Source organism: Cydia amplana, chromosome 13 (genome assembly GCF_948474715.1).
Source record: "Cydia amplana chromosome 13, ilCydAmpl1.1, whole genome shotgun sequence".
Classification (NCBI taxonomy): Eukaryota; Metazoa; Arthropoda; class Insecta; order Lepidoptera; family Tortricidae; genus Cydia; species Cydia amplana.
Window position 1 is genome coordinate 16170738 of NC_086081.1, and position 10623 is coordinate 16181360.

At 36.8% G+C, this 10623-nt stretch overlaps 1 long non-coding RNA gene across 1 annotated transcript in view; it reads right to left on the reverse strand.

Moving 5' to 3' along the window:
* Positions 1-1602, reverse strand: part of LOC134653615 (uncharacterized) — a 119222-nt gene extending 117620 nt beyond the window's left edge. Inside the window, exon 1 of the long non-coding RNA XR_010097271.1 lies at positions 1403-1602. This is a non-coding gene — a long non-coding RNA (uncharacterized LOC134653615). The remainder of the gene's footprint in view (positions 1-1402) is intronic.
* Between the last annotated feature and the right edge of the window lie 9021 nt (positions 1603-10623).

Sequence of the window (10623 nt, forward strand, 5' to 3'; positions counted from 1 at the left end):
TAACACTTTCAGATCGGTATTTTACCGCTGCGACCACTTATAAGCATTGTTCGAATCGGGCCGGATATAATCTTAAATGGTAGGTCTTGAATATTGAAATATCACTCACAGAGGGACATTTCGATTCTGTTCCAGGTACGCCTGCTGTTTCCATATCTCTGTTAACACCCATTTAAATGAACGTCGAAGGCATGAAAAATGGTTTTTTATCCGACTATTTACTGCGTCGATTTGTTTGCACCTGGATTACTGCCGACGCCGCGCCATTACTCTTCCTGCTGTGAATACAAGTTGCACCTACAATACTACATATTAGCCACACTGTCCATAGGACCTTATGTCGTAGCGATAAGGTTTACGAATAGTACATGACACTGCTTTAAACTCTCACGATTTTACACGTTATTTAAACAAACATTAGTTTCTCATAAACGAGTCAAGCTGATAAACAAGACCCAGTGCGGGTAGTTCGAAAAACTCGCGCGGCTGGATGATGTTGATGTCAACTTTAGCCAGTCTTCTCCGAGACCACATGGGACGACGCCGTCCTAGAAACGTCGGAAGTAAATCTTAAAACTTACATACGCGATTATGTCCCGTTTTACAATTTAATAGTAGCGTACATCAGAAGTTGTGTATTGACAATTACTTGCTGCCGAAATTCCTAATCAATGGCTCTGTGAAAGTGATATAAAATTTTTAAAAACTTAATCAATTGAGGCAGCAGTGAGGTTACGCAACAGCTTGTCTCTGGCAACAGGCAACAGTAAGGTTATATGAATTGATAAACGGTACCTATGTTAACTATATTTAAATTCAGATTCATAGCCAAATTCCAAAGATGGAGCTATGGGAGTAGCTGTTCTTAATCTGCCTGCTGTATGGTTAATTTGGAGAAAACCGTCCAGTACGGATATGATGGTCGTTCTTGTCTACGTGACAGCGTGATAAAACGGTGTCCGTCACTTTCTTTCCCACGGTGTTAAACAGTGACAGTTATTTTATCACGTGGATAAAGATGGATAAAGCTATCCATAATAGGCTGGCTGGTATAAGCTCTTTCGCCACTTCTTATTGTTGCGCTTGTTCCTACACATACTCCACTTACAGAAGATCAGTAGAATAGAAGAAGCGAAGCTTAACCTTTTTAGGGTTCCGTAGCCAAATGGCAAAAAACGGAACCCTTATAGATTCGTCATGTCTGTCTGTCTGTCTGTCCGTCTGTCCGTCTGTCCGTCTGTCTGTCCGTCCGTATGTCACAGCCACTTTTCTCCGAAACTATAAGAACTATACTGTTGAAACTTGGTAAGTAGATGTATTCTGTGAACCGCATTAAGATTTGCACACAAAAATAGAAAAAAAACAATAAATTTTTGGGGTTCCCCATACTTCGAACTGAAACTCAAAAATTTTTTTTTTCATCAGGCCCATACGTGTGGGGTGTCTATGGATAGGTCTTCAAAAATGATATTGAGGTTTCTAATATATTTTTTTTCTAAACTGAATAGTTTGCGCGAGAGACACTTCCAAAGTGGTAAAATGTGTCCCCCCCCCCTGTAACTTCTAAAATAAGAGAATGATAAAACTAAAAAAAATATATGATGTACATTACCATGTAAACTTCCACCGAAAATTGGTTTGAACGAGATCTAGTAAGTAGTTTTTTTATATACGTCATAAATCGCCTAAATACGGAACCCTTCATGGGCGAGTCCGACTCGCACTTGGCCGCTTTTTGAGCGTGTCCGAATAAATTACGTATACAAATACGAGTGTTCTTTGCCCTGTAACGGTATTCCCGAAGAAAAATTGATCAAATTGATCTTTGTCTAAAATGTAAATTCTACAAACTCGGTATTTTGTAACAACACTGTGCACTGTGCAGCCCACATTTCCATATTCCGACTCCAGTACATTCACAATCTAGTGATATACTTTCGCCGATATGGCAAAAAACGTCCAGTCACAAAACACCCCGCACTGTCCCGGATACCCATTTAAAACGTCCCGTCACTCGTAGTTTGAACGTCCCCAAAAATAGATAGTCGCAAGGAATAAATTGCAAGTTATTTTCCGGGCCGCCGCCCGTATTGACGTTGACGCTCGCATAAATCTTTGTGGAAATAATTAAACAAAATCGCCGGCTAGACGCTTTTGAAGTGACACGACTAGAATTTTGAGGCAATTTTCGGTGGCGGCGTTTTGTGAAATTAGGATTGAGAATTTAGTCGCGGTTTGATGATGAAAGGTATGCCTAACTATCGACATTAAACATGTATCGGAAACTCTATCGCCCTTGTTTTCGAAACTTAGCAGGAGCCTACAAATCTCTGTTAAATATTTATCTGTGTAAGAAACAAAAATATGAAAATGACGGAGAAGGACAAACGATATCAACGGTTTGTTACATTTAACAAACGCTTATGAATAACGTAAACTTCAATCATCATTAAATTAGCCTACAAGTTACCCCTAATAGGTACAAGACCAATTTTTAGGGTTCCGTACCCAGAGGGTAAAAAACGGGACCCTATTACTAAACTTCGCTGTCCGTCCGTCCGTCCGTCCGTCTGTCACCAGGCTGTATCTCATGAACCGCGATACCTAGACAGTTGAAATTTTCACAAATGATGCATCTCTGTTGCCGCTATAACAACAAATACTAAAAATAAAATAAAACAAATATTTAAGGGGGGGCCCCATACAACAAACACGATTTTTTTGCTCTATTTTTTGTTGATGTTGCGCAACCCTCCGTGCGCGAGTCCGACTCGCACTTGGCCGGTTTTTTTCTTCAAATTATCCATTTACGATAAGTTTAATTTGAATTTCTTTTCTGTGTCTAGATTGGGGTTTGAAGTGGAAAATTGTAGGATAATAAATATCTGACATAAACCATTGTATTGATTGGCGTCCATCTAAATAATTTAAGATATTTAAGTATGTGCTTCTAAAAAACTATAATCCCCTATGTAAATACTAACTAATAAGAGTTTGTGTCTTGTATTATTCGGTTAAAACCATTTCTAGATAAGTAAGATTTTTTTTAACATTATATTATTTCAAATACGTAAATATATTTAGAATATGTTATAAGCTATTTGAACAAGACACAAGAATAAGAAATGCTAAGGCAATTTTAAATAACTTCAGCAACTCTTTTACGAAATAATGAGAAACAACAACAAAAAAAAACAAAATGAATATTATTCTCTTTCATATTTTTCCGCTAATGAAACTTCATTTTGAATAAAGGTGCTCAAGAAATCTTTTCATAGCAGAGAGACGGTTCTATAAAAACTCGAGTCAAATCGTAATAAAGTAGTTAAAAGATCCAATTTATAGTGCAAGTTTGTAGCCTTAAAAAAGAGGAAAAACACTATTTCAACTTCTATCCTTCAACTCTCTTGAAGATATCTTCAAGAATCGGCGTTCCTACAACTACAACTCTTCAGGTAGGTACTTTAAATCAGGGATGTTGCGAATATCTGCATCCGCATCCGCAACCGCGGAACTTCCGCATTATTTTCAACATCCGCATCTGCATCCGCATCCGCATAAAATCGATGCGGATTTAATGCGGATGCGAATGTGGAACAGGTCGGTACACGAGGTCTTAGCATCGGCGTAAGTGCTAGACTGCTAGGTAATTTAGTCATTAGCCAAAAAAAACCTATCAGAAATTAGCAGTCAAGCGTGAGTGGGACTTAATGTACGGAACCCTTGGAACGCGAGTCCGACTCGCACTTGGCCGGTTTTTTGAAATAAAAATTACTAAAATGTAATATTTGACGTTTTTTATGTACCTATCTTGACATCCACATCCGCATCCTCATCCGCGGATGTGAGCCTTTAAAAATCCGCATCCGCATCTGCGGATGTCAAAAACTCGGCATCCGCAACATCCCTGCTTTAAATAAGGTATTTTAAAAATTAAATTTTAGTTTTCGTAAATTTATATTTTTAATGATCTCTAGTCATACTCGTAAATTTCTTAGATAAAAGAGTATCCATAATTCTTAAAATTCAAGTTTATTATTTCAATATTATGTCGTTGGAGTTTCCATATGACAAAGTTGTCCAACTATAGTCGTGTTACTTAGGCGGATGTATCAAAGGCATGCAGCTGATCCAATAGAAAAATCCTTATTGAATTAACTAAAAGAAATCTATATTCAGGCAGTTAATAGACCAGCGCTTCAACGCAGTTAATCTCAATCCCTAAGCGAGGCATCAAAACTTTGAGTGATTCGAAACTATAGTTTTAAGCGTGCTTAAACGAACCGATTTACTGGCAGCTCAGCTTGCTGAGTTTCCTAATTCAATTACTGAGTCTTCCCGTTTTTACCCGTCTGCGCATGCGTAGACCGGGTCATGATTTTAACTTGATCTTTAATAAGATAACTATTAGCGACCCGCCCCGGCTTTGCACGGGTTAACAAATTATACATAAACCTTTCTCTTGAATCACTCTATCTATTAAAAAAAAACCGCATTAAAATCCGTAGCGTAGTTTCAAAGATCTAAGCATACATAGGGACAGACAGACAGCGGGAAGCGACTTTGTTTTATACTATGTGGTGATATCACAAATTACCACCACCATCGATTGTACAGGCCGGGGTTCAGGCAGACCGAAAAGGAGATGGCGGGACAACCTTGACGCATTTTATCCGGATTGACGGGAAAGTTCAGACGATAGGGTTGAGTGGAGGAAAAGAGGGGAGGCCTTTGGCCAGCAGTGAGAAATTACAAACAGGAGGACATCGATATTGACGATTAAAAAAAAGGTCTGTGTATGTACACGTACAGTCACCTGCATTAATATCTTAGTTTTCGAAGGCCGCAAAAATATGTGACACGCTCAAATGGCTCTACAAATAAGATCGTGTCAGATGTTTTTGCGGCCTTCCTTGTGTAACATAATATTGCAGGTGACTGTACGACAGTTAAAAAAGTCAGAATTATTTATTTATTACAGTCTTGAATTCCGTACCTGAGAGGCATAACACTGTAAGTGCCATTTTAGTAATTTTACAGGAGAAGCGATTTTGTGTCAAAATTTGTGTTACAAGGATTTTCGAACAACATAAGATGACACACAAGAGGTTTGTGTCACAGTTTTTTAAATTAATCAACAGTAAATATATTTGACATTATTATGTGTTGCTTTCGAGTTATCATTTTGTACTTATAAGATATATTCTTCAATAAAACTAAAAAACTGCCCCATATACAGTATTATGCTTCTAAGCTTATTTCAAATTCGAGGAGTTACAGTAATATTAAAGATCCTGAACGTGATTGAAAATACTGTAATATCATTTTCAATAACAAGTCCGTTTAAATGCAAATGTTCATTGTAATCAACTTAAACTGATTATAATATGGAAATTTTAATTTTAGTCAGGACATACGTAAAATGCCTTACAATATGCCTAACATTATAGTGTATGTGCACTCAGAACCGTAAACTCTCTGGACATACCTTAAAATGAACCTAGTATCATTTTACTGTATTTCACTTGCATCATAATGTTTCCCAGAGGGTTATACACTTACAGTAAAATGCATTTGAAAAACTTCGAATTGGTAGTATTTATCGATAAATATAGTTTTATGGATCGATGGAGCATCAGAAATTATGTACGATACTGTAAAAAACCGAAAATCACAAAAAATGGACTTACAGTGTTATGCCTCTCAGGTACGGAATTATTTATTTATTAGTTTACCTTTGGGCTACCAACAGCTACGTTACGCCTAAAATTAACTAGAATACATTTGCTGCTTATTGTTAATTTGTTGTTGTTTATTTTGACCGCGTTACATCTATTTTTGTTACCGTAGCCTCTAATGTAACTATTATCCTAATTCTACGTAAAACCAAAATAACCCTTCAATGAACCGAAAGGCTGTTTATTTACAAAAGATCAAAGTTTATGTTACCGATAAATTATTGTTTCGTTATTGGGCGTCCGCGATGGCCTGGGATTTTTTTTGAATCTCAAAAATATTTATAGACACACTAAAAAATTTCAAATTTTCTGCCAAATAACATAAGTAGGTACTTTTTTATTTTTGAACAAGTTGATTGGTATAAAAATACCATTTATTATTTTTTCTTCAATCTGCCGTTGCATAAAATAATCAATAATTTTACTTGACTTTCATAGCATTTATATGAAACATCTGGGGGCACGGCCGTGCCCCCGCCAAGATGAGACAAAGGCCAAAAGGCAGTGCATATCTTTTCTCGGCACGTTTCGTCGTATTTTCGAACTCTCGTAGTTTCGGCTAGGATAATGCTAGAGAGCTGATATACTCTTCTCGTATCGTATCGTTCGTCTTTTCTGTCACATGTCCTACGAAATCAAAAATAATAGTTTACATTTCACTTTACAATCATCCCTTCCACTGAACTGTAAACTTCGTAGGGGAGAGAAAACGGGTTCATATTTGTATCAATGTCCAGTTTCAGAAATATGACTTAAAAATCGATATCTCTCGCAAATTGAAACCTGTATTTATTTGCGTTCCACTTCCGTGCTGCATCGCAAATATGGATTACACTTTACCTGCCAGTATGATATCCGATTTAAAAAAAGTATTTTCAAATCCAGACTTGCTAAAGTCAGAGTGATTATTTACGCTATCTGTGGTCTTATTTTCTTAGTAATTATAGCTGGTCAACCAAATCTTGTCAGTAAAAAAAAGAGCGAAATTCAAATTTTCTATGGGACGCGATCCCATCGCGCCTACATTTTTCAAATTTGCCGCCTTTTTCTACTTTCAAGATCTGGTTGACCAAGTATAATAGTATTGTCGTGAGAAAATAAAATGAAGTTAGTTTATTATTGGTAGTTTGTTGTGCAACTGTGTTGATTATATTCTCGAACCATCAACCTAAGGCATTAAGTTTGTTCCGTTTCAGTTCTGTAGTTTGATTGAAATGCCTATAAAAAAAGATAAAATTAATTCATTCAAATATTAAGTACTGATATTTAATAGGTTATTAAATAATGGCTACACCAGAGGAGTTACAAGTCTCAAGAGTCTACATCATCCTTACTACATATCAGGCGAGTGTACGGTGAGCGACCCAAGTGCCCTAATTTTCTTTTTGTTGATTGTACTATCGTAAATGTTCTATCGAGTAAACTTCTACAATATAAGCTCTAAAATAGTTATTTGTTTTACAAGGGGGCAAAGTTATTGTTTAACCGCTCGTGCTAATATTGATACCCGAGCAAGCGATAGACTCCAAAATTGAACCACGAGCGTAGGGAGTGGTTCGAAAATTGGAATCTTGAGCGTTGCGAGGGTTTCAAAGCACGAGGGTTAAACAAAATTTGCCCCCGAGTGAAACACAAAATTTTTCACCACACCAACCCGAAGCAAATATTAAATGTAAAATATCAAACAAAATCAAATTCAAATGAATGTTATTAAATATTTATCATCCAAAATCATCATTTAAAAGTCAATTCTACCAGCAAACATAAGAAAACAACTCAATATTTGCATTTGATTACATGTAAATTACTGATAGCAAAGTTGCACTTTGCTATCCGTTTTTGAGTGCAAAGTAAGCCTTTCCGAGCTGGTATGGTGAAAACCGTTTTAACGACCCGCGATTTTTATGTCAGGAAATTGTATATCAGAATAATAAAACAAGATATTTTGAAACGAAGTCAATACATACAGCTGGTTTACACGCAGGTCGCACGCGGGTTTTTCAATCGTCACACAAAGACGTAAAGGATGTCTCACGCTAGACCGGGCCGTGCCCGGGCCGAGGCATCCAACATGTCATTTTCTATGACGGTTGATCGGTGATCACGTGGTGCTTTCCATAGAAAACGAAGTGCCGGAAGCTCCGGCCCGGCCCCGGCCCGGTCTAGCATGATCATCCTTAAAGCAGTAGTTCACATTCACAACAAATATTTTTTCGCTTCCGTATTCGTTCCGAATTCGGGCGATGTTTGAAAAAGGTTAGGGCATTTTTCTCCGCGTACGTGCGTGAAGGTAGGTGCGCTACTGATTTTGGCGGGCCGTCTTTCACACCGCTGCGAGCTTAGGGCATTTTCACACTGGCGGCTTATAATTTTTATTGACACATAAGATTTTTATTTTGTTGTAATTTTTTTTTTCGTTAAATTTGGATACTTGGCTGGTTTAAACTTTTAAAGAGCTTTCTTATTCTGGGTGAAATGAATACGAAATCCCAACAAAAATGTATGTACCTAATAGGACATACGGTGAAATTCCGCTTATTATGGATCTAATATCTGGGAGACCGAGCTTTGCTCGGAAAACAAAATATAAAAACTCAGAAATGCGCGTTTTCTCAGAGATAAAACCTAGCTAGATCGATTTTTCGCCCCCGAAAACCCCCATTTAGCAAATGTCATCGAAATCGTTACAGCCGTTTCCGAGTTCCCCTAAATATACATATAAATAAATAAATAAATAAATATACAAGAATTGCTCATTTAAAGGTATAAGATAATATAATATACTACTGGATATATAGGTATAATTTGATCAAGATCTCCGTATGCGGTACGTAAGTATTTATGAGTTTCTCAAAACCTTTTTTCTCTTTTTTTGTGTGCACCGTTTCTCCATTCTGCACGATTTTCCATCTTCCTAATATGTAATAGGTGCCTGTGTAGATCCCTGGCAGGCCTTCTTTTATCGTACGCTACGAAAAAAAAAATCATAAGGTTATTTTCACTTCAGTGTAAATGCGTCCTAAAGGGTATTTCACACTTGATACGCATTGGTATCCGCGTGCGTGATGCTTTCATACATACCGTATACACCCTTACAGCTAAAATGCATTAAGTCATCATTTACATCTACATTAGATTTCCTACTCTAACATGAAGTGCGTAAAGTTTAAAATAGCTTTTATGTTTTATATGATTTAAGGCTTTGGATGGAATATTTTATGTTCAGAATCTAGCTCGCCTGGTACTAAAGTGACATTCTATGGAACTTGCTAACTATGTAAACACACCGCCATACTGGAATTGTCTCTGAATTATGAATTTACTAGTGACTTTTGTTTACACAATACATGTCATACGCTAGTATGTATATGTTTTCCGCTGCCAGATTCACGTCTATTTCCAAGAATAGGAAGCGATCAGTTATCACATTCAATGCCAGACCCGTTAGGCTAGGTTGTCGCGGGCACTTTTCGCTACAAAGCGGGAAAACGCGTTATCGGATTCAGATTTAACTTGTTCCGTAACAAGTAAAGTTTTGATCTTGTTTTGACACGACCTTGAAGATCGCTCACGCTATTTGGTGCATGCGAAACGAAGTGAAAGTCGCGCGCAAATCACAAAGACGATCGTTAAGGTCATATATGTATCAAAACCAGTTCAAACTGAATCAAGTTGTTAAATCTAAATGAGGCCAATTCGAACGTGCGTCTACGTTGGAATTATATCTGAATTAAGCTATTTATACTATCGTGCATATCACCCACGTCAATACATGTACAGACAAGTACGAGCGACTTAATAACATGTTATGTACCATTCTGATGTCAGTGAACTGGCCTCTGGGTTGCGGTAACTATAAAATTACTGGAACAAGTTCATTGCAACTGAAAATCCCGTTAACAATAATGAATTGGTTCATGGCTCAATCACCACAAAAATTAAATGTTTTATTCATTAACACTTAAAACTTGAGCGGTCATAAAATATATCTTGATTTATCGCCGTTTTATGGTATCGCCCGACATGGCTGGCTTATGCTAATGGACATGGGTTTAAATTGCCATTTAAAAAAAACTTTCCATAAACTCGTATCTAACTTAACGAATCACTTTAAAATACAACTTTATGGCTTTGGGTTACAGTTCAAATTTGTATACAAAGCGGAGTAGTGATAAGAGAGCAAGTTAATTCTTGGGGTAGTAATGTGCACGGTTTAAAGTTCTGTAATAATAGTCATAAAAGGGTTAAATACAAGAGTGATGCATGACATAAGTGGAGCATTAATGAGGTAATAATCAGCAGACAAGATTTTATGACAAATTATATGACTGTGTTCTAGTGAACATTTGATTGAAAAGCAGAAATGTATAGCATTTTTGGTGTTATACAGGGTGCTTCCTGTAACAGGAGCAATAAATTAAACTAAAGGCTGTACTCCTCAAACTAACCAACCTTTGTTCAGCAACTTTTAAAAATTATGAATCCTTTAGACTTCCTCTTTTTCATACAAAAGAAACATTGCCTTCAATGTACGCTGACATCAGTGTGTTTGACGTTGCTTGTCACGGTTTAAAGTTTAAACATAACAAAATTTGCAATACATTGCGTCTTAGAATAAACTTAAAAGTGTAATAAAAATCAAAATATGAGTTATTTTCAAAAGTTGCTGAACAAATGTTGGTCAGTTTGAGGAGTACAGCCTTTAGTTTAATTTATTGCTCCTGTTACAGGAAGCACCCTGTATAGTCCCATTTGATAGTAAAAGTAATTTAGTATGACCTTATTATTCACTTCGCAGGGTATGGTTTAATTAACGTCCTATTTTCCACGTCGAAATCCAAAAATATCTTCAAACAAAACATAACTCCTCGGTTCAAGACCTTTT